This window comes from Perissodus microlepis, chromosome 4, assembly GCF_051167445.1.
Source record: "Perissodus microlepis isolate ML-2025 ecotype Zambia chromosome 4, ASM5116744v1, whole genome shotgun sequence".
NCBI lineage: Eukaryota > Metazoa > Chordata > Actinopteri > Cichliformes > Cichlidae > Perissodus > Perissodus microlepis.
This window is the reverse complement of record NC_140464.1, coordinates 27,291,749-27,316,893: the sequence shown is the minus strand read 5'-3', so window position 1 is coordinate 27,316,893 and position 25,145 is coordinate 27,291,749. Positions and strand designations below refer to the sequence as shown.

At 38.0% G+C, this 25,145-nt stretch overlaps 2 long non-coding RNA genes across 5 annotated transcripts in view; one reads left to right on the top strand and one right to left on the bottom strand.

Moving 5' to 3' along the window:
- Nucleotides 1-172: 172 nt before the first annotated feature.
- Nucleotides 173-6,335, bottom strand: LOC146389147 (uncharacterized). 4 transcript variants are annotated; one of them, XR_014800122.1, is made up of 7 exons: nucleotides 5,805-6,335; nucleotides 5,260-5,340; nucleotides 3,020-3,779; nucleotides 2,382-2,531; nucleotides 2,021-2,129; nucleotides 1,795-1,916; nucleotides 173-596 (listed from the first exon to the last, which is right to left on the bottom strand). It is a non-coding gene; the product is annotated as an uncharacterized LOC146389147 (long non-coding RNA). The 4 variants fall into 4 exon arrangements; XR_014800124.1 differs by lacking the exon at nucleotides 5,805-6,335 and having other exon boundaries at nucleotides 3,020-3,499; nucleotides 3,598-3,779; nucleotides 5,260-5,581; XR_014800121.1 differs by lacking the exon at nucleotides 5,805-6,335 and having other exon boundaries at nucleotides 5,260-5,581.
- A 23-nt stretch (nucleotides 6,336-6,358) lies between these two features.
- The window catches only part of LOC146389146 (uncharacterized), a 262,021-nt gene continuing 243,234 nt past the window's right edge, over nucleotides 6,359-25,145 (top strand). Inside the window, exons 1-2 of the long non-coding RNA XR_014800125.1 lie at nucleotides 6,359-6,646; nucleotides 6,898-6,969. This is a non-coding gene — a long non-coding RNA (uncharacterized LOC146389146). The remainder of the gene's footprint in view (nucleotides 6,647-6,897; nucleotides 6,970-25,145) is intronic.

Here is a 25,145-nt window from a genome sequence, read left to right as displayed (position 1 = left end):
ACGCAGAGGCTGTGTTAAAGTCAGAAATCCAAATCTTTAGTCAAAAACAGGCGGCGGTTACAAACAGGAAGACAAGCAGTCCATCAAACAGTCTACAGGATCAAACATACAGAGAATTCAAACAGCAGTAAAAAACATAACTGGACACTGAAAAACTTAAAGCAATGTGAGACGCAATAAAAGGCAGCAGCGCAGTATATTGACTGAATTATCATCAATTACAAAAGAGAAAAAGAGAAAAGGAGAAAAACAATGATTTCTACGAAAATAAACCTTAATGGAAACATACAGAATGTAAACTGTGTGAGTTTGGTGAACTTTGTTAGTAACAAATGAGAAAAAAAAAGAGAGACAAAAACTCAGTATTCATTACATTGCATTACATTAGAAAGCATCTAAACATTCTGGTCATGGATTTTTACAGTCTTAGTTCCGCTCGCTGTCATCATTATAATCATCATGATCAATGGCGAGGTCCTGAGGTAGGCGGGGCTGTCTCTGGTGCTGTCACCATGAAGGAACAGCATCTGGCACGTGTTGCTGAAACATCCCAGTACACTGGTGTAGTTTCCTCTCCAGCTGTTTGACATTTGACACTTCAACATTAAGGGGAAGAAGAAGAAACAGTGTTAGGTCAGGTGACCATATGGTTTCTAAAGTAACTGACAGGAAGTAACCAGGCCATTAGAAATGGATGGCAGAAGTGGCGCAGCTGCCCCTCTGTTGGTCTTCCTTGGTCTCTTGTGTTCTGAGGGCCTCTGGATGTCTGGAGTTTTGATCTCCTCCATACCTGCTTCATGCCCTGGTGGACGGGGCTGTGGCTCCCCACACCCTCTAGCACATAGGTGTCAAAATCTGGCCCGCAGCCTAATTACATTTGGCCCGCGAAGCCATACCAAATTACTATTAGAGCTGACCTACTGGTATTATACAGCTAATATATATAGTTTAGTATTAAGCTTTGCTTGTTCCATATTCAGTTTTTCAGCAAAACTTGTTTGAGTCTATAAGAAAAGATTCATTCTCTTATCTGGAGGAAGATTTTTTTTTTTTTATATTAATGTTAGCCCGCGACTTTGTTCCAGTTTTGAATTTTGGCCCACTGTGTATTTGAGTTTGACACCCCTGCTCTAGCAGATCATTACATGAAGGAACCTTTTAAAAACAAGCACATCCATGCTCACAGGTGTACACACGGGTGCTCACACACACAAACTACACCCTTTTTGGCTCCTACCTCAAAGCACACTGTGCGCTGTCGATATTATGTGCTGCACAATAATGTTTAATATTTATTATTTACTGTTATAGTCCCATATATCATCGTGATGTTGTTTATTGTATTGCTCTCGTTTTCTTCTGCTTGTTTTCTTTTTTCTTTCTCAACAGGTGATCCAGGTGATTGATACATGTATTTTTTTTTTGTCTGCTTATTTAGTTGGGTTTTGTTTGTTTGCTCTTTATCCCCGTCCCTCTTCTCCGCTGGTTTTCCCCCTCTTCCTTTCTCCCTCTTCCTTTCTCCCTTTTCTTTTCCTCATTCAAGTCTGTCCCGTATCTAGCAAGTGAAAATAAAAAATAAATAAAATAAACAATAAAAGGTATATCAAATAGACCATTACGGCAAGGCTGGGATGGTCAATTTGGTAAAGTAAATCCGTTGGGCATCTTTCTTCGCCTTTAGACAATAATTCTGATGGCAAAAGAACCAAACGGGACAGGCAAAAAAAAGAAAAAAAAAGAAAAGAAATGGATGGCATGTGTTTAGAGGTACTGTAGTTGGATAACTGTACTTACCAAAAGCAGCAGCACACAGATGAAGGATCAGATGCTGAATGTTGCAGGAACATGCTCATGTGTGGTGGTCATTCAGTGCTGCTCCGGCAGGTTAGACAGTCCAAGACTGATATCCTGCCCATCTGAGAGTTTGAAAACACACATGCAAAGATTTATTTTGTATTACAGTCAAAGTTGGATGTTCATTTCTGTCCTTTAAAATGTTTGTGTATTTGAAAGTACTAACATTTAAGAATGACTTGGATCATCTCCTTTAAAGGGGAGACAAGTGTATCCACTGATCCACGTCACTTTACCTGGATGATGACTCCTCTCTCCCTCACTCAGAAACACTCCTAATATAACCAAGAAAATAAATAATATTGAAGATTTACTTACATCATTACAAAAACAGGAAAAACATCTTCCTTTGATTCTATTTCTCCATTCCTGCTGAACATCAGGCAACAAATATCTCAATAAATCACAGTAAAATGTAAAGCACATGTTTTCTCTGCTTTGTCAAACCTCTGCAGAGCCTCTGTCAAGAAAAACATATCTGTAAGCATAAAACAAATATACATTTCATAACACGTCACTGGACAAACCTCGGTCTGTTGATTTCCTCTGTGCAGTGCAGACAAGCATCAGTCAGCAAGTCAAGGTGGTGAGATGGACTGGTGCCCTTTGTGACTCTCTTTTGAGGAAACACCACCGTCTTTCCACACCGACACCATCTGTGAGCACAAACTGCCGCTCTGCCAGCATGTAGGAAATCACATATCACACACAAAGGGGTGAAGAAACATTAGAGCTCAACTTTGGATACTTTAGATCTAAACAGATCAAACTAGCTCTTAGCTTCAACAATCAGTGAACAGACAAACAATGATACCATACTGATTCTGTATGAATACAATATGGTATTTTCAATACAGGTGTCAAATTAATTTATTAAAACTAATACAGATATATGTATATATTTTTTTGATAAATTAGTTTGCTAAATTATAAGAATATATTTTTATTTTTTTTTCATTTAACAATTGCAACTGACAGAAATTAAATATTGAACAAAAATATATTGTCACATTCTGAGCATGCTCAGCATGCTGACAGACTTAAAGTTGCTACAGATTTTAAGAAGTGATAATTATAGGGAAGAAACTTCTCTTTTTCATCCGTTTAATCAAACATTTGATGCCTTAGATGTCTCAGTCTATAGCGTTCTGCAACTACAACTAACCTGAGGCTTGGATTTGGCTGCAGGTGCCCCTGTACATCCTTCTCAGCAGCACACACGTGGGTACCATTTAATCACACTTCTTCCTGAGCTTTGCTTCATCACAAGACCAAAGGTGGCATCCCGTTTCACAGTCTTATCATCATCCAGAAGAAACATTTGAAGAAACATCATGGAGAAGAAACATTTACGCGCCTCCTGGTTTTGTTTTCTGATCCTGTAAAAAGACTGAGGACAACAAAGCCCAGAGAACACGAGATACACAACATCCAACATTCAGACTCAATGAAGAGCACCAGGTTGGTTCAGTTATAGTAGATATAAGCATACTTCACATTACTGGGTATGAATAATAATGAGGAGGCAAACTTTTAAGATGCAGAGCATGATGTCCCATCATCAGACTGTAAACAAACATCCACCAGGCTTCTTTGTTGGCAAAATTGATGATTCTCCTATCAGGGATCAGTAGAGTGTATTAACCTGTGGTATAAGCAGCAGTCACTGAAATATTACTGTTTCAGATAAGAAATCTAGCACATAAAAGCCAGGGTGGGAGGGATCTCTGCAAACTGACTTACCTCTGCAAGTGTGAAGCTCAACAAAAATCTGACTCTCCAGTCACAGACAAACAAAAAACTCCAGCTGGGAGATAGAAAACGCTGTCTGGGTCTTGCTGGATGTTGCTGGTCAGAGTCCACACATTAGCAGAGTGCTTCTTGGTCCCACTGACCCATATGGACAGTGACTGTGGAGAACTGTTCTGGAAAACAGAAAAGAGAATTAAAATAACAAAAAGCCAAAGAGGATTTCCACAAAGACTCTCTTGGAATCAGCAATCAAAAAATCACTGGTTCATATTTCAATTAAATATGAACAGGTTCCTTAAATGCACGCAGTTCAGATCTGATTTAATTTAATTTCCTTCACACAGCACATTCGTCCAGGCTGACAGGTAAACATAGAATTAATCTCAGGTAACATGACTCATAGTAGAGATTCAGTAAGAAAGATTGCCAGCTCTAATATTATTACCACACAATCCAAGGACACACCAACAGCTCAGATTTCTAGAACTATTTAAACAAATGTCATCTGAATATTCAATTTATGTTCACAGTGGGAGGGTGGAGGGTGTCGTGGAATTTTTTAAATAAAGTCTGCAACACAGAAAGAATTTTGATCAAGCTATTTATTACTGCGCACAGGAGAGAAAACACACATCAAACATCACAGTTCAGTCATGTCAGCGCTGCCACTTCACGTGTCTCGCTATGAAACCTAACGGATCAATGGTTATGCTGTTTTGTGCCCTTGGCGTTATCAGCACCTGTAAAGGGAGTTGTTTTCTCAAACTGCTGAAGTAAGTTCATCTAGTTTTAGAAACTTTCACTGAACAGTCTATAACAGTGTCACAACTAAGCATATGCATAAGCATTTAAATACTTTAAATGAGAATAACAGAAAATTTCTATTACAGGAGCTAGAGCCTGTCCCAGTAGTCATAGGTAGAGCACACCTGGACAGGTCACCAGTCTGTCAGAGGACTAACACAGATGCAGCCTGACTCAATCCTAAATGTTCAGCACACAGAGACACAGAGGTACCGTTTAAAGTTTAGTGTTAACTTGAGTCACTGATCATTTGCAGTATTACAGAGTCTGGCAGTCTTTGCATGATGTCCACGTCACTGTACGTTTCTAGCTGACTCTCAGGTGTGACAGGTGTGCCAGCAGGAAAGAGTAATAATAACCTGCATCCTGAGGTTTTTCATGCAGGATTAAAGGAGCCAGGCTTTGTTCACACAGCTAGGATTGTATTTTACACTGACCCTGGGTCAGTATAAGTATCATACAGTTTAAACAAAGCACTGAAACTTGCACATATTTATTACAGATGCACTGAAGCTAATCGAGATATTTGCTGTCAATCTGTGGCTGCGATTAAACACTTTACTGGAAACTTTATTGACTAGTAACTTCATCAGTCATGACAGAAGCTAATATTTCTGCGCTAACATCGTTTAAACAGTAACAGCTTTACTACAATATAAGCTAACGTTTACACCGTAACTTTAAGCTAGCACCATAAAGACGGTAAAACACGTAATAATATCTACAAATGCATCTTAAAGCTGTTATATTAGCACTCGGTGTATTACTAACATAACCACATTAACATTATTGACACTCGCTGACTTTTAATAGTCATTCTATAAATGCTGCCCGTTTAAATGGTCTTACCTGTACACACTGCTGTATCCACCGGATTCCAGCCAGAGTGGATTCTGGAGTCTTCCCACGCTCCTGTTAGTGATCCTCCATCTGGATGGATGATAACAACCTTCTGAACAATCTAGCAGGAGATGGTCCATATCTATGGGACTGATTTGTGCTAATAACGCCCATTGTATGGACTGATAACAGCCGAAGCGGGTGAATAAAGTCACCCAGTCGCTAGCTGTGCCATTACCCAGCATACACCAGCACAATATTAGGCACAGCACCACCATAGACATTTTCAGTGGTTTTGAATGCAGGACATGGTTATCTTACCTTGTAAAATGCATGACAATAAAATAGCTAACCACCATAAAATGGTATTGTGTGTGTATGTATGTGCATGTGTGTGTGTGTGTGTGTGTGTGTGTGAGAGAGAGAGAGAGAGGGAGAGAGATCAAAGGCGTGCGTTTATGTTTTTTCTTGATCAAGAGTGAGCCTCCTCTCTCTTATTGGCTGTATGGTATAGCATGTTTATTCAGGTGCACCTTTGAAGTCTATGAGAATACTTTGCAGCCTGGTCTGAGTGGTCATTTCTGCACAGACACAATGAAGCGTGCACTCAGTTTAGAGGAGGCTGTTGCTGCAGTTTTGCACTCTTCAGAAAGTGAAAACGATACCACAAGCAGTGGAGATACTTCTGACAGCGAAGAAGAATTTTTGCCAGGCACCGAGGAGCTTTGCAGCTCGTGTGAGGAGGAGGAGGAGGAGGAGAAGGAGGAAGAAGAGCAGGAGGAAGAGACAAGACTGGAGGATGGCCAGTGGAGATCTAAAAATGGAGAAATCATGTGGCAACCCACACATGAAGAGGTCCTGCCATTTTTTCCTCCTCCCATTTTAACCCCAGGACCAACCCATTATGCAATTCGTAGGATCAGCAGCCCTGTGAGCACTTTCCATCTTTTTTTTTGCAGAGGACATTATGCAGCTAATCCTGCATTTCACCAACCTGCAGGGCAACAGGTCAGTAAAAGACTGGAAGGACATAGATGAGGAGGAGTTGCAGGCTTACATGGGGCTTGTGATGCTGGCTGGCCTGTACAGGTCTCAACTTGAAACGACAACAAGCCTGTGGGATGGGGAGACAGGGCTCTTCTGTTTCCTGCTACCATGTCAAAAAAAAAGATTTGAGCAAATTAATCGGGCAGTAAGATTCGATGATCGTCTCTCCCGTCCAGGTCGCTACAGGGGGGACAAGGCTGTGGTTTCCTACATCCCCAAGTAAAGAAAAAATGTTGTCTTATTGAGCACCAGGCACCGTGAGCTACAAGTCCAGGACTCTGGGAAGAGAAAGCCCCACATCATCCTGGATTATAACAAATGCAAAGGGGCTGTGGATCATCTGGACCAGGTAAGCACAATTATAAGTCATTTATTTGCCAAATTGTTTATCGTTTCTCATTGTTATAACTGATAAAGTCAGATAATGTGATTATGATAGTTTTGATATGAGATGATAGTTTTAGACTATGATAGTTTTGATAGTTACAGTAAGGAGGGGGGGGGGGGGGTATAGTTTGACGCCCACAGGCAGGAAGAATCTCTTGCTTATAGCTGTATAAATCTATTCATGTCACCTGATCATTTCTTTTTGTTTTGCAGGTTTGTGGCAACTACTCCTGCCGTAGGAGGACACGTAGGTGGCCCATGTGTCTGTTCTACCACATGATCGAGGTAAGCTGCTATAATGCTTTCATTCAAGACAGCTGTAACTTTTGATAGAAGACGCACATACACATATTTATGGCTTTATCTTATAAAATTCGATATCCCCGTGTTGAGCAAACAGGTTTTGCAGCTGTTTGATCTAAGATTTTCAAGTTATTCACATAATGAATACCTATACTTTGTGTCGGGCGAGAACTCCATTCAAATGCATGTAATTGTCAGAAACGCACTGTCTTGACGAAATAAAGCCTTTTTGTACAACTTCATGAAGTTACATGTAACTTTTGATAGAAGGCTCAGATATACGTATTAATGGCTTTATCTTATACAATTCTATATCCCCGTGTTGAGCAAACAGGTTTTAAAGCTGTTTGAGCTAAGATTTTCAAGTTATTCACAAGATGAAAACCTATACTTTGTTTTGGGCGAGAACTCCATTCAAATGCATGTCTCAGTGAGAAACGCACTGTCTTAGCGAAATAAAGCGTTTTTGTACAACTTCATGAAGTTAAATGTAACTTTTGATAGAAGGCTCAGACACACATATTTATGTTTTTATCTTTTAGAATTCTACATCTCCGTGCTGGGGAAACAGGTTTTGCAGCTGTTTGAGCTAAGATTTTCAAGTTATTCACAAGATGAAAACCTATATTTTGTTTTCTGGCGAGAACTCCATTCAAATGCATGTAATAGCGAGAAACGCACTGTCTTGACGAAAGAAAGCGTTTTTGTATAATTTCATATAAATAGCTGTAACTTTTGATAGAAGGCTCAGACACACATATTTCTGGCTTTATCTTATAGAATTTAATATCCCCGTGCTGGGCAAACAGCTTTTGCAGCTGTTTGAGCTAATATTTTCAAGTTATTCACATAATCAAAACCTATACTTTGTTTCGGGCGAGTTCCCCATTCAAATGCATGTAATAGCGAGAAACGCACTGTCTTGACGAAAGAAAGCGTTTTTGTACAACTTCATATAAATAGCTGTAACTTTTGATAGAAGACTCAGAAACACATAAATATGGCTTTGCCTTATAGAATTTAGCATCTCCGTGCTGGGGAAATCGGTTTTGCAGCTGTTTAAGCTAAGATTTTCAAGTTATTCACAAGATGAAAACCTATATTTTGTTTTCTGGCGAGAACTCCTTTCAAATGCATGTAATAGTCAGAAACGCACTGTCTTAGCGAAATAAAGCCTTTTTGTACAACTTCATATAAATAGCTGTAACTTTTGATAGAAGACTCAGACACACAAATTTATAGCTTTGCCTTATAGAATTCAGCATCTCCGTGCTGGGGAAATCGGTTTTGCAGCTGTTTAAGCTAAGATTTTCAAGTTATTCACAAAATGAAAACCTATACTTTGTGTCGGGCGAGAACTCCATTCAAATGCATGTAATAGCGAGAAACGCACTTACGTGGTGAAATAAAGCGTTTCCATCAACTTCATGGAGATAGCTGTAACTTTTGATAGAAGACTCAGATATACGTATTTACAGCTTTGCCTTATAGAATTCAGCATCTCCGTGTTGAGGAAATAGGCTTTGCAGCTGTTTGAGCTAAGATTTTCAAGTTACTTTGTTTTGGGCGAGAACTCCATTCAAATGCATGTAATAGCGAGAAACGCACTGTCTTGACGAAAGAAAGCGTTTTTGTATAATTTCATATAAATAGCTGTAACTTTTGATAGAAGGCTCAGACACACATATTTCTGGCTTTATCTTATAGAATTTAATATCCCCGTGCTGGGCAAACAGCTTTTGCAGCTGTTTGAGCTAATATTTTCAAGTTATTCACATAATCAAAACCTATACTTTGTTTCGGGCGAGTTCCCCATTCAAATGCATGAAATAGCGAGAAACGCACTGTCTTGACGAAAGAAAGCGTTTTTGTACAACTTCATATAAATAGCTGTAACTTTTGATAGAAGACTCAGAAACACATAAATATGGCTTTGCCTTATAGAATTCAGCATCTCCGTGCTGGGGAAATCGGTTTTGCAGCTGTTTAAGCTAAGATTTTCAAGTTATTCACAAGATGAAAACCTATATTTTGTTTTCTGGCGAGAACTCCTTTCAAATGCATGTAATAGTCAGAAACGCACTGTCTTAGCGAAATAAAGCCTTTTTGTACAACTTCATATAAATAGCTGTAACTTTTGATAGAAGACTCAGACACACAAATTTATAGCTTTGCCTTATAGAATTCAGCATCTCCGTGCTGGGGAAATCGGTTTTGCAGCTGTTTAAGCTAAGATTTTCAAGTTATTCACAAAATGAAAACCTATACTTTGTGTCGGGCGAGAACTCCATTCAAATGCATGTAATAGCGAGAAACGCACTTACGTGGTGAAATAAAGCGTTTCCATCAACTTCATGGAGATAGCTGTAACTTTTGATAGAAGACTCAGATATACGTATTTACAGCTTTGCCTTATAGAATTCAGCATCTCCGTGTTGAGGAAATAGGCTTTGCAGCTGTTTGAGCTAAGATTTTCAAGTTACTTTGTTTTGGGCGAGAACTCCATTCAAATGCATGTAATAGCGAGAAACGCACTGTGTTGACGAAATAAATCGTTTTTGTACAACTTCATAAACATAGCTATAACTTTTGATAGAAGACTCAGACACACATAAATATGGCTTTGCCTTATAGAATTCAGCATCTCCGTGCTGGGGAAATAGGTTTTGCAGCTGTTTGAGCTAAGATTTTCAAGTTATTCACAAAATGAAAACCTATACTTTGTGTCGGGCGAGAACTCCATTCAAATGCATGTAACCATAAGAAACGCACTGTCTTGACGAAAGAAAGCCTTATTTTACAACTTCATATAAATAGCTGTAACTTTTGATAGAAGACTCAGACACACAAATTTATAGCTTTGCCTTATAGAATTCAGCATCTCCGTGCTGGGGAAATAGGTTTTGCAGCTGTTTGAGCTAAGATTTTCAAGTTATTCACAAAATGAAAACCTATACTTTGTGTCGGGCGAGAACTCCATTCAAATGCATGTAATAGCGAGAAACGCACTGTCTTAGCGAAATAAAGCGTTTTTTTACAACTTCATATAAATAGCTGTAACTTTTGATAGAAGACTCAGATATACGTATTTACAGCTTTGCCTTATAGAATTCAGCATCTCCGTGTTGAGGAAATAGGCTTTGCAGCTGTTTGATCTAAGATTTTCAAGTTACTTTGTTTTGGGCGAGAACTCCATTCAAATGCATGTAATAGCGAGAAACGAAATGTCTTAGCGAAATAAAGCGTTTTTGTACAACTTCATGAAGTTACATGTAACTTTTGTTAGAAGGCTCAGACACACATAAATACGGCTTGGCCTTATAGAATTCAGCATCTCCGTGCTGGGGAAATAGGTTTTGCAGCTGTTTGAGCTTAAGATTTTCAAGTTATTCACAAAATGAAACACTATACTTTGTGTCGGGCGAGAACTCCATTCATATGCAGGAAATAGCGAGAAACGCACTGTCTTAGCGAAATAAAGCGTTTTTCCATCAACTTCATGGAGTTAGCTGTAACTTTTAAAAGAAAACTCAGACACACAAATTTATATCTTTGCCTTATAGAATTCAGCTTCTCCGTGCTGGGGAAATAGGTTTTGCAGCTCTTTGAGCTAAGATTTTCAAGTTATTCACAAAATGAAAACCTATACTTTGTGTCGGGCGAGAACTCCATTCAAATGCATGTAATAGCGAGAAACGCACTGTCTTAGAGAAATAAAGCGTTTTTGTACAACTTCATAAACATAGCTATAACTTTTGATAGAAGACTCAGACACACATAAATATGGCTTTGCCTTATAGAATTCAGCATCTCCGTGCTGGGGAAATAGGTTTTGCAGCTGTTTGAGCTAAGATTTTCAAGTTATTCACAAAATGAAAACCTATACTTTGTGTCGGGCGACAACTCCATTCAAATGCATGTAACCATAAGAAACGCACTGTCTTGACGAAAGAAAGCCTTTTTTTACAACTTCATATAAATAGCTGTAACTTTTGATAGAAGACTCAGACACACAAATTTATAGCTTTGCCTTATAGAATTCAGCATCTCCGTGCTGGGGAAATAGGTTTTGCAGCTGTTTGAGCTAAGATTTTCAAGTTATTCACAAAATGAAAACCTATACTTTGTGTCGGGCGAGAACTCCATTCAAATGCATGTAATAGCGAGAAACGCACTAACGTGGTGAAATAAAGCGTTTTTCCATCAACTTCATGGAGATAGCTGTAACTTTTGATAGAAGACTCAGATATACGTATTTACAGCTTTGCCTTATAGAATTCAGCATCTCCGTGCTGAGGAAATAGGTTTTGCAGCTGTTTGAGCTAAGATTTTCAAGTTATTCACAAAATGAAAACCTATACTTTGTGTCGGGCGAGAACTCCATTCAAATGCATGAAATAGCGAGAAACGCACTGTCTTAGCGAAATAAAGCGTTTTTGTACAACTTCATAAACATAGCTATAACTTTTGATAGAAGACTCAGACACACAAATTTATAGATTTGCCTTATAGAATTCAGCATCTCCGTGCTGGGGAAATAGGTTTTGCAGCTGTTTGAGCTAAGATTTTCAAGTTATTCACAAAATGAAAACCTATACTTTTTGTCGGGCGAGAACTCCATTCAAATGCATGTAATAGCGAGAAACGCACTAACGTGGTGAAATAAAGCGTTTTTCCATCAACTTCATGGAGATAGCTATAACTTTTGATAGAAGACTCAGACACACAAATTTATAGATTTGCCTTATAGAATTCAGCATCTCCGTGCTGGGGAAATGGGTTTTGCAGCTGTTTGAGCTAAGATTTTCAAGTTATTCACAAAATGAAAACCTATACTTTGTGTCGGGCGAGAACTCCATTCAAATGCATGTAATAGCGAGAAACGCACTAACGTGGTGAAATAAAGCGTTTTTCCATCAACTTCATGGAGATAGCTATAACTTTTGATAGAAGACTCAGACACACATAAATATGGCTTGGCCTTATAGAATTCAGCATCTCTGTGCTGGGGAAATAGGTTTTGCAGCTGTTTGAGCTAAGATTTTCAAGTTATTCACAAAATGAAAACCTATACTTTGTGTCGGGCGAGAACTCCATTCAAATGCATGTAATAGCGAGAAACGCACTAACGTGGTGAAATAAAGCGTTTTTCCATCAACTTCATGGAGATAGCTGTAACTTTTGATAGAAGACTCAGATATACGTATTTACAGCTTTGCCTTATAGAATTCAGCATCTCCGTGCTGAGGAAATAGGTTTTGCAGCTGTTTGAGCTAAGATTTTCAAGTTATTCACAAAATGAAAACCTATACTTTGTGTCGGGCGAGAACTCCATTCAAATGCATGAAATAGCGAGAAACGCACTGTCTTAGCGAAATAAAGCGTTTTTGTACAACTTCATAAACATAGCTATAACTTTTGATAGAAGACTCAGACACACAAATTTATAGATTTGCCTTATAGAATTCAGCATCTCCGTGCTGGGGAAATAGGTTTTGCAGCTGTTTGAGCTAAGATTTTCAAGTTATTCACAAAATGAAAACCTATACTTTTTGTCGGGCGAGAACTCCATTCAAATGCATGTAATAGCGAGAAACGCACTAACGTGGTGAAATAAAGCGTTTTTCCATCAACTTCATGGAGATAGCTATAACTTTTGATAGAAGACTCAGACACACAAATTTATAGATTTGCCTTATAGAATTCAGCATCTCCGTGCTGGGGAAATGGGTTTTGCAGCTGTTTGAGCTAAGATTTTCAAGTTATTCACAAAATGAAAACCTATACTTTGTGTCGGGCGAGAACTCCATTCAAATGCATGTAATAGCGAGAAACGCACTAACGTGGTGAAATAAAGCGTTTTTCCATCAACTTCATGGAGATAGCTATAACTTTTGATAGAAGACTCAGACACACATAAATATGGCTTGGCCTTATAGAATTCAGCATCTCCGTGCTGGGGAAATAGGTTTTGCAGCTGTTTGATCTAAGATTTTCAAGTTATTCACAAAATGAAAACCTATACTTTGTGTCGGGCGAGAACTCCATTCAAATGCAGGAAATAGTGAGAAACGCACTGTCTTAGCGAAATAAAGCGTTTTTGTACAACTTCATGAAGTTACATGTAACTTTTGTTAGAAGGCTCAGACACACATAAATATGGCTTTGCCTTATAGAATTCCGCATCTCCGTGCTGGGGAAATAGGTTTTGCAGCTGTTTGAGCTAAGATTTTCAAGTTATTCACAAAATGAAAACCTATACTTTGTGTCGGGCGAGAACTCCATTCAAATGCATGTAATAGCGAGAAACGCACTGTCTTAGCGAAATAAAGCGTTTTTGTACAACTTCATAAACATAGCTATAACTTTTGATAGAAGACTCAGACACACAAATTTATAGCTTTGCCTTATAGAATTCAGCATCTCCGTGCTGGGGAAATAGGTTTTGCAGCTGTTTGAGCTAAGATTTTGTAGTTATTCACAAAATGAAAACCTATACTTTGTGTCGGGCGAGAACTCCTTTCAAATGCATGAAACAGCGAGAAACGCACTAACGTGGTGAAATAAAGCGTTTTTCCATCAACTTTATGGAGATAGCTGTGACTTTTGATAGAAGACTCAGATATACGTATTTACAGCTTTGCCTTATAGAATTCAGCATCTCCGTGCTGAGGAAATAGGTTTTGCAGCTGTTTGAGCTAAGATTTTCAAGTTACTTTGTTTTGGGCGAGAACTCCATTCAAATGCATGAAATAGCGAGAAACGCACTGTCTTAGCGAAATAAAGCGTTTTTGTACAACTTCATAAACTTAGCTATAACTTTTGATAGAAGACTCAGATATACGTATTTACAGCTGAGTCTTATAGAATTCAGCATCTCCGTGCTGGGGAAATAGGTTTTGCAGCTGTTTGAGATAAGATTTTCAAGTTATTCACAAAATGAAAACCTATACTTTTTGTCGGGCGAGAACTCCATTCAAATGCATGAAATAGCGAGAAACGCACTGTCTTAGCGAAATAAAGCGTTTTTGTACAACTTCATAAACATAGCTATAACTTTTGATAGAAGACTCAGATATACGTATTTACAGCTGAGCCTTATAGAATTCAGCATCTCCGTGCTGGGGAAATAGGTTTTGCAGCTGTTTGAGCTAAGATTTTCAAGTTATTCACAAAATGAAAACCTATACTTTGTGTCGGGCGAGAACTCCATTCAAATGCATGAAAAAGCGAGAAACGCACTAACGTGGTGAAATAAAGCGTTTTTCCATCAACTTAATGGAGATAGCTGTAACTTTTGATAGAAGACTCAGACACACAAATTTATAGCTTTGCCTTATAGAATTCAGCATCTCCGTGCTGGGGAAATAGGTTTTGCAGCTGTTTGAGCTAAGATTTTCAAGTTATTCCCAAGATGAAAACCTATACTTTGTTTTCTGGCGAGAACTCCATTCAAATGCATGAAAAAGCGAGAAACGCACTAACGTGGTGAAATAAAGCGTTTTTCCATCAACTTAATGGAGATAGCTGTAACTTTTGATAGAAGACTCAGACACACAAATTTATAGCTTTGCCTTATAGAATTCAGCATCTCCGTGCTGGGGAAATAGGTTTTGCAGCTGTTTGAGCTAAGATTTTCAAGTTATTCCCAAGATGAAAACCTATACTTTGTTTTCTGGCGAGAACTCCATTCAAATGCATGTAATAGCGAGAAACGCACTGTCTTAGCGAAATAAAGCGTTTTTGTACAACTTCATAAACATAGCTATAACTTTTGATAGAAGACTCAGATATACGTATTTACAATTTTGCCTTATAGAATTCAGCATCTCCGTGCTGGGGAAATAGGTTTTGCAGCTGTTTGAGCTAAGATTTTCAAGTTATTCACAAAATGAAAACCTATACTTTGTTTTCTGGCGAGAACTCCATTCAAATGCATGTAATAGCGAGAAACGCACTGTCTTGACGAAAGAAAGCGTTTTTGTATAATTTCATATAAATAGCTGTAACTTTTGATAGAAGGCTCAGACACACATATTTCTGGCTTTATCTTATAGAATTTAATATCCCCGTGCTGGGCAAACAGCTTTTGCAGCTGTTTGAGCTAATATTTTCAAGTTATTCACATAATCAAAACCTATACTTTGTTTCGGGCGAGTTCCCCATTCAAATGCATGTAATAGCGAGAAACGCACTGTCTTGACGAAAGAAAGCGTTTTTGTACAACTTCATATAAATAGCTGTAACTTTTGATAGAAGACTCAGAAACACATAAATATGGCTTTGCCTTATAGAATTCAGCATCTCCGTGCTGGGGAAATCGGTTTTGCAGCTGTTTAAGCTAAGATTTTCAAGTTATTCACAAGATGAAAACCTATATTTTGTTTTCTGGCGAGAACTCCTTTCAAATGCATGTAATAGTCAGAAACGCACTGTCTTAGCGAAATAAAGCCTTTTTGTACAACTTCATATAAATAGCTGTAACTTTTGATAGAAGACTCAGACACACAAATTTATAGCTTTGCCTTATAGAATTCAGCATCTCCGTGCTGGGGAAATCGGTTTTGCAGCTGTTTAAGCTAAGATTTTCAAGTTATTCACAAAATGAAAACCTATACTTTGTGTCGGGCGAGAACTCCATTCAAATGCATGTAATAGCGAGAAACGCACTTACGTGGTGAAATAAAGCGTTTCCATCAACTTCATGGAGATAGCTGTAACTTTTGATAGAAGACTCAGATATACGTATTTACAGCTTTGCCTTATAGAATTCAGCATCTCCGTGTTGAGGAAATAGGCTTTGCAGCTGTTTGAGCTAAGATTTTCAAGTTACTTTGTTTTGGGCGAGAACTCCATTCAAATGCATGTAATAGCGAGAAACGCACTGTCTTGACGAAAGAAAGCGTTTTTGTATAATTTCATATAAATAGCTGTAACTTTTGATAGAAGGCTCAGACACACATATTTCTGGCTTTATCTTATAGAATTTAATATCCCCGTGCTGGGCAAACAGCTTTTGCAGCTGTTTGAGCTAATATTTTCAAGTTATTCACATAATTAAAACCTATACTTTGTTTCGGGCGAGTTCCCCATTCAAATGCATGAAATAGCGAGAAACGCACTGTCTTGACGAAAGAAAGCGTTTTTGTACAACTTCATATAAATAGCTGTAACTTTTGATAGAAGACTCAGAAACACATAAATATGGCTTTGCCTTATAGAATTCAGCATCTCCGTGCTGGGGAAATCGGTTTTGCAGCTGTTTAAGCTAAGATTTTCAAGTTATTCACAAGATGAAAACCTATATTTTGTTTTCTGGCGAGAACTCCTTTCAAATGCATGTAATAGTCAGAAACGCACTGTCTTAGCGAAATAAAGCCTTTTTGTACAACTTCATATAAATAGCTGTAACTTTTGATAGAAGACTCAGACACACAAATTTATAGCTTTGCCTTATAGAATTCAGCATCTCCGTGCTGGGGAAATCGGTTTTGCAGCTGTTTAAGCTAAGATTTTCAAGTTATTCACAAAATGAAAACCTATACTTTGTGTCGGGCGAGAACTCCATTCAAATGCATGTAATAGCGAGAAACGCACTTACGTGGTGAAATAAAGCGTTTCCATCAACTTCATGGAGATAGCTGTAACTTTTGATAGAAGACTCAGATATACGTATTTACAGCTTTGCCTTATAGAATTCAGCATCTCCGTGGTGAGGAAATAGGCTTTGCAGCTGTTTGAGCTAAGATTTTCAAGTTACTTTGTTTTGGGCGAGAACTCCATTCAAATGCATGTAATAGCGAGAAACGCACTGTGTTGACGAAATAAATCGTTTTTGTACAACTTCATAAACATAGCTATAACTTTTGATAGAAGACTCAGACACACATAAATATGGCTTTGCCTTATAGAATTCAGCATCTCCGTGCTGGGGAAATAGGTTTTGCAGCTGTTTGAGCTAAGATTTTCAAGTTATTCACAAAATGAAAACCTATACTTTGTGTCGGGCGAGAACTCCATTCAAATGCATGTAACCATAAGAAACGCACTGTCTTGACGAAAGAAAGCCTTATTTTACAACTTCATATAAATAGCTGTAACTTTTGATAGAAGACTCAGACACACAAATTTATAGCTTTGCCTTATAGAATTCAGCATCTCCGTGCTGGGGAAATAGGTTTTGCAGCTGTTTGAGCTAAGATTTTCAAGTTATTCACAAAATGAAAACCTATACTTTGTGTCGGGCGAGAACTCCATTCAAATGCATGTAATAGCGAGAAACGCACTGTCTTAGCGAAATAAAGCGTTTTTTTACAACTTCATATAAATAGCTGTAACTTTTGATAGAAGACTCAGATATACGTATTTACAGCTTTGCCTTATAGAATTCAGCATCTCCGTGTTGAGGAAATAGGCTTTGCAGCTGTTTGATCTAAGATTTTCAAGTTACTTTGTTTTGGGCGAGAACTCCATTCAAATGCATGTAATAGCGAGAAACGAAATGTCTTAGCGAAATAAAGCGTTTTTGTACAACTTCATGAAGTTACATGTAACTTTTGTTAGAAGGCTCAGACACACATAAATACGGCTTGGCCTTATAGAATTCAGCATCTCCGTGCTGGGGAAATAGGTTTTGCAGCTGTTTGAGCTTAAGATTTTCAAGTTATTCACAAAATGAAACACTATACTTTGTGTCGGGCGAGAACTCCATTCATATGCAGGAAATAGCGAGAAACGCACTGTCTTAGCGAAATAAAGCGTTTTTCCATCAACTTCATGGAGTTAGCTGTAACTTTTAAAAGAAAACTCAGACACACAAATTTATATCTTTGCCTTATAGAATTCAGCTTCTCCGTGCTGGGGAAATAGGTTTTGCAGCTCTTTGAGCTAAGATTTTCAAGTTATTCACAAAATGAAAACCTATACTTTGTGTCGGGCGAGAACTCCATTCAAATGCATGTAATAGCGAGAAACGCACTGTCTTAGAGAAATAAAGCGTTTTTGTACAACTTCATAAACATAGCTATAACTTTTGATAGAAGACTCAGACACACATAAATATGGCTTTGCCTTATAGAATTCAGCATCTCCGTGCTGGGGAAATAGGTTTTGCAGCTGTTTGAGCTAAGATTTTCAAGTTATTCACAAAATGAAAACCTATACTTTGTGTCGGGCGACAACTCCATTCAAATGCATGTAACCATAAGAAACGCACTGTCTTGACGAAAGAAAGCCTTTTTTTACAACTTCATATAAATAGCTGTAACTTTTGATAGAAGACTCAGACACACAAATTTATAGCTTTGCCTTATAGAATTCAGCATCTCCGTGCTGGGGAAATAGGTTTTGCAGCTGTTTGAGCTAAGATTTTCAAGTTATTCACAAAATGAAAACCTATACTTTGTGTCGGGCGAGAACTCCATTCAAATGCATGTAATAGCGAGAAACGCACTAACGTGGTGAAATAAAGCGTTTTTCCATCAACTTCATGGAGATAGCTGTAACTTTTGATAGAAGACTCAGATATACGTATTTACAGCTTTGCCTTATAGAATTCAGCATCTCCGTGCTGAGGAAATAGGTTTTGCAGCTGTTTGAGCTAAGATTTTCAAGTTATTCACAAAATGAAAACCTATACTTTGTGTCGGGCGAGAACTCCATTCAAATGCATGAAATAGCGAGAAACGCACTGTCTTAGCGAAATAAAGCGTTTTTGTACAACTTCATAAACATAGCTATAACTTTTGATAGAAGACTCAGACACACAAATTTATAGATTTGCCTTATAGAATTCAGCATCTCCGTGCTGGGGAAATAGGTTTTGCAGCTGTTTGAGCTAAGATTTTCAAGTTATTCACAAAATGAAAACCTATACTTTTTGTCGGGCGAGAACTCCATTCAAATGCATGTAATAGCGAGAAACGCACTAACGTGGTGAAATAAAGCGTTTTTCCATCAACTTCATGGAGATAGCTATAACTTTTGATAGAAGACTCAGACACACAAATTTATAGATTTGCCTTATAGAATTCAGCATCTCCGTGCTGGGGAAATGGGTTTTGCAGCTGTTTGAGCTAAGATTTTCAAGTTATTCACAAAATGAAAACCTATACTTTGTGTCGGGCGAGAACTCCATTCAAATGCATGTAATAGCGAGAAACGCACTAACGTGGTGAAATAAAGCGTTTTTCCATCAACTTCATGGAGATAGCTATAACTTTTGATAGAAGACTCAGACACACATAAATATGGCTTGGCCTTATAGAATTCAGCATCTCTGTGCTGGGGAAATAGGTTTTGCAGCTGTTTGAGCTAAGATTTTCAAGTTATTCACAAAATGAAAACCTATACTTTGTGTCGGGCGAGAACTCCATTCAAATGCATGTAATAGCGAGAAACGCACTAACGTGGTGAAATAAAGCGTTTTTCCATCAACTTCATGGAGATAGCTGTAACTTTTGATAGAAGACTCAGATATACGTATTTACAGCTTTGCCTTATAGAATTCAGCATCTCCGTGCTGAGGAAATAGGTTTTGCAGCTGTTTGAGCTAAGATTTTCAAGTTATTCACAAAATGAAAACCTATACTTTGTGTCGGGCGAGAACTCCATTCAAATGCATGAAATAGCGAGAAACGCACTGTCTTAGCGAAATAAAGCGTTTTTGTACAACTTCATAAACATAGCTATAACTTTTGATAGAAGACTCAGACACACAAATTTATAGATTTGCCTTATAGAATTCAGCATCTCCGTGCTGGGGAAATAGGTTTTGCAGCTGTTTGAGCTAAGATTTTCAAGTTATTCACAAAATGAAAACCTATACTTTTTGTCGGGCGAGAACTCCATTCAAATGCATGTAATAGCGAGAAACGCACTAACGTGGTGAAATAAAGCGTTTTTCCATCAACTTCATGGAGATAGCTATAACTTTTGATAGAAGACTCAGACACACAAATTTATAGATTTGCCTTATAGAATTCAGCATCTCCGTGCTGGGGAAATGGGTTTTGCAGCTGTTTGAGCTAAGATTTTCAAGTTATTCACAAAATGAAAACCTATACTTTGTGTCGGGCGAGAACTCCATTCAAATGCATGTAATAGCGAGAAACGCACTAACGTGGTGAAATAAAGCGTTTTTCCATCAACTTCATGGAGATAGCTATAACTTTTGATAGAAGACTCAGACACACATAAATATGGCTTGGCCTTATAGAATTCAGCATCTCCGTGCTGGGGAAATAGGTTTTGCAGCTGTTTGATCTAAGATTTTCAAGTTATTCACAAAATGAAAACCTATACTTTGTGTCGGGCGAGAACTCCATTCAAATGCATGTAATAGCGAGAAACGCACTGTCTTAGCGAAATAAAGCGTTTTTGTACAACTTCATGAAGTTACATGTAACTTTTGTTAGAAGGCTCAGACACACATAAATATGGCTTTGCCTTATAGAATTCCGCATCTCCGTGCTGGGGAAATAGGTTTTGCAGCTGTTTGAGCTAAGATTTTCAAGTTATTCACAAAATGAAAACCTATACTTTGTGTCGGGCGAGAACTCCATTCAAATGCATGTAATAGCGAGAAACGCACTGTCTTAGCGAAATAAAGCGTTTTTGTACAACTTCATGAAGTTACATGTAACTTTTGATAGAAGACTCAGACACACAAATTTATAGCTTTGCCTTATAGAATTCAGCATCTCCGTGCTGGGGAAATAGGTTTTGCAGCTGTTTGAGCTAAGATTTTCAAGTTATTCACAAAATGAAAACCTATACTTTGTGTCGGGCGAGAACTCCATTCAAATGCATGAAATAGCGAGAAACGCACTGTCTTAGCGAAATAAAGCGTTTTTGTACAACTTCATAAACATAGCTATAACTTTTGATAGAAGACTCAGATATACGTATTTACAATTTTGCCTTATATAATTCAGCATCTCCGTGCTGGGGAAATAGGTTTTGCAGCTGTTTGAGCTAAGATTTTGTAGTTATTCACAAAATGAAAACCTATACTTTGTGTCGGGCGAGAACTCCTTTCAAATGCATGAAACAGCGAGAAACGCACTAACGTGGTGAAATAAAGCGTTTTTCCATCAACTTTATGGAGATAGCTGTGACTTTTGATAGAAGACTCAGATATACGTATTTACAGCTTTGCCTTATAGAATTCAGCATCTCCGTGCTGAGGAAATAGGTTTTGCAGCTGTTTGAGCTAAGATTTTCAAGTTACTTTGTTTTGGGCGAGAACTCCATTCAAATGCATGAAATAGCGAGAAACGCACTGTCTTAGCGAAATAAAGCGTTTTTGTACAACTTCATAAACTTAGCTATAACTTTTGATAGAAGACTCAGATATACGTATTTACAGCTGAGTCTTATAGAATTCAGCATCTCCGTGCTGGGGAAATAGGTTTTGCAGCTGTTTGAGATAAGATTTTCAAGTTATTCACAAAATGAAAACCTATACTTTGTGTCGTGCGAGAACTCCATTCAAATGCATGAAATAGCGAGAAACGCACTGTCTTAGCGAAATAAAGCGTTTTTGTACAACTTCATAAACATAGCTATAACTTTTGATAGAAGACTCAGATATACGTATTTACAGCTGAGCCTTATAGAATTCAGCATCTCCGTGCTGGGGAAATAGGTTTTGCAGCTGTTTGAGCTAAGATTTTCAAGTTATTCACAAAATGAAAACCTATACTTTGTGTCGGGCGAGAACTCCATTCAAATGCATGAAAAAGCGAGAAACGCACTAACGTGGTGAAATAAAGCGTTTTTCCATCAACTTAATGGAGATAGCTGTAACTTTTGATAGAAGACTCAGACACACAAATTTATAGCTTTGCCTTATAGAATTCAGCATCTCCGTGCTGGGGAAATAGGTTTTGCAGCTGTTTGAGCTAAGATTTTCAAGTTATTCCCAAGATGAAAACCTATACTTTGTTTTCTGGCGAGAACTCCATTCAAATGCATGAAAAAGCGAGAAACGCACTAACGTGGTGAAATAAAGCGTTTTTCCATCAACTTAATGGAGATAGCTGTAACTTTTGATAGAAGACTCAGACACACAAATTTATAGCTTTGCCTTATAGAATTCAGCATCTCCGTGCTGGGGAAATAGGTTTTGCAGCTGTTTGAGCTAAGATTTTCAAGTTATTCCCAAGATGAAAACCTATACTTTGTTTTCTGGCGAGAACTCCATTCAAATGCATGTAATAGCGAGAAACGCACTGTCTTAGCGAAATAAAGCGTTTTTGTACAACTTCATAAACATAGCTATAACTTTTGATAGAAGACTCAGATATACGTATTTACAATTTTGCCTTATAGAATTCAGCATCTCCGTGCTGGGGAAATAGGTTTTGCAGCTGTTTGAGCTAAGATTTTCAAGTTATTCACAAAATGAAAACCTATACTTTGTGTCGGGCGAGAACTCCATTCAAATGCATGAAATAGCGAGAAACGCACTGTCTTAGCGAATAAAGCGTTTTTGTACAACTTCATAAACATAGCTATAACTTTTGATAGAAGACTCAGACACATATAAATATGGCTTGGCCTTATAGAATTCAGCATCTCTGTGCTGAGGAAATAGGTTTTGCAGCTGTTTGAGCTAAGATTTTCAAGTTATTCACAAAATGAAAACCTATACTTTGTGTCGGGCGAGAACTCCATTCAAATGCATGTAATAGCGAGAAACGCACTGTGTTGGCGAAATAAAGCGTTTTTGTACAACTTCATAAACGTAGCTATAACTTTTGATAGAAGACTCAGATATACGTATTTACAGCTGAGTCTTATAGAATTCAGCATCTCCGTGCTGGGGAAATAGGTTTTGCAGCTGTTTGAGCTAAGATTTTCAAGTTATTCACAAAATGAAAACCTATACTTTGTGTCGGGCGAGAACTCCATTCAAATGCATGTAATAGCGAGAAACGCACTGTCTTAGCGAAATAAAGCGTTTTTGTACAACTTCATAAACATAGCTATAACTTTTGATAGAGGACTCGGACACACATAAATATGGCTTGGCCTTATAGAATTCAGCATCTCCGTGCTGGGGAAATACGTTTTGCAGCTGTTTGAGCTAAGATTTTCAAGTTATTCACAAAATGAAAACCTATACTTTGTGTCGGGCGAGAACTCCATTCAAATGCATGAAATAGCGAGAAACGCACTAACGTGGTGAAATAAAGCGTTTTTCCATCAACTTCATGGAGATAGCTATAACTTTTGATAGAAGACTCAGATATACGTATTTACAGCTTTGCCTTATAGAATTCAGCATCTCCGTGCTGAGGAAATAGGTTTTGCAGCTGTTTGAGCTACGATTTTCAAGTTACTTTGTTTTGGGCGAGAACTCCATTCAAATGCATGTAATAGCGAGAAACGCACTGTGTTGGCGAAATAAAGCGTTTTTGTACAACTTCATAAACGTAGCTATAACTTTTGATAGAAGACTCAGATATACGTATTTACAGCTGAGTCTTATAGAATTCAGCATCTCCGTGCTGGGGAAATAGGTTTTGCAGCTGTTTGAGCTAAGATTTTCAAGTTATTCACAAAATGAAAACCTATACTTTGTGTCGTGCGAGAACTCCATTCAAATGCATGTAATAGCGAGAAACGCACTAACGTGGTGAAATAAAGCGTTTTTCCATCAACTTCATGGAGATAGCTGTAACTTTTGATAGAAGACTCAGACACACAAATTTATAGCTTTGCCTTATAGAATTCAGCATCTCTGTGCTGGGGAAATAGGTTTTGCAGCTGTTTGAGCTAAGATTTTCAAGTTATTCACAAAATGAAAACCTACACTTTGTGTCGGGCGAGAACTCCATTCAAATGCATGAAATAGCGAGAAACGCACTAACGTGGTGAAATAAAGCGTTTTTCCATCAACTTCATGGAGATAGCTGTAACTTTTGATAGAAGACTCAGATATACGTATTTACAGCTTTGCCTTATAGAATTCAGCATCTCCGTGCTGGGGAAATAGGTTTTGCAGCTGTTTGAGCTAAGATTTTCAAGTTATTCACAAAATGAAAACCTATACTTTGTGTCGGGCGAGAACTCCATTCAAATGCATGTAATAGCGAGAAACGCACTGTCTTAGCGAAATAAAGCGTTTTTGTATCAACTTCATGAAGTTACATGTAACTTTTGATAGAAGGCTCAGACACACATAAATATGGCTTGGCCTTATAGAATTCAGCATCTCCGTGCTGGGGAAATAGGTTTTGCAGTTGTTTGAGCTAAGATTTTCAAGTTATTCACAAAATGAAAACCTATACTTTGTGTCGGGCGAGAACTCCATTCAAATGCATGTAATAGCGAGAAACGCACAAACGTGGTGAAATAAAGCGTTTTTCCATCAACTTCATGGAGATAGCTGTAACTTTTGATAGAAGACTCAGACACACAAATTTATAGCTTTGCCTTATAGAATTCAGCATCTCCGTGCTGGGGAAATAGGTTTTGCAGCTGTTTGAGATAAGATTTTCAAGTTATTCACAAAATGAAAACCTATACTTTGTGTCGGGCGAGAACTCCATTCAAATGCATGTAATAGCGAGAAACGCACTGTCTTAGCGAAATAAAGCGTTTTTGTACAACTTCATAAACATAGCTATAACTTTTGCTAGAAGACTCAGACACACAAATTTATAGCTTTGCCTTATAGAATTCAGCATCTCCGTGCTGGGGAAATAGGTTTTGCAGCTGTTTGAGCTAAGATTTTCAAGTTATTCACAAAATGAAAACCTATACTTTGTGTCGGGCGAGAACTCCATTCAAATGCATGTAATAGCGAGAAACGCACTGTCTTAGCGAAATAAAGCGTTTTTGTACAACTTCATAAACATAGCTATAACTTTTGCTAGAAGACTCAGACACACAAATTTATAGCTTTGCCTTATAGAATTCAGCATCTCCGTGCTGGGGAAATAGGTTTTGCAGCTGTTTGAGCTAAGATTTTCAAGTTATTCACAAAATGAAAACCTATACTTTGTGTCGGGCGAGAACTCCATTCAAATGCATGTAATAGCGAGAAACGCACTGTCTTAGCGAAATAAAGCGTTTTTCTACAACTTCATAAACATAGCTATAACTTTTGATAGAAGACTCAGACACACATAAATATGGCTTGGCCTTAT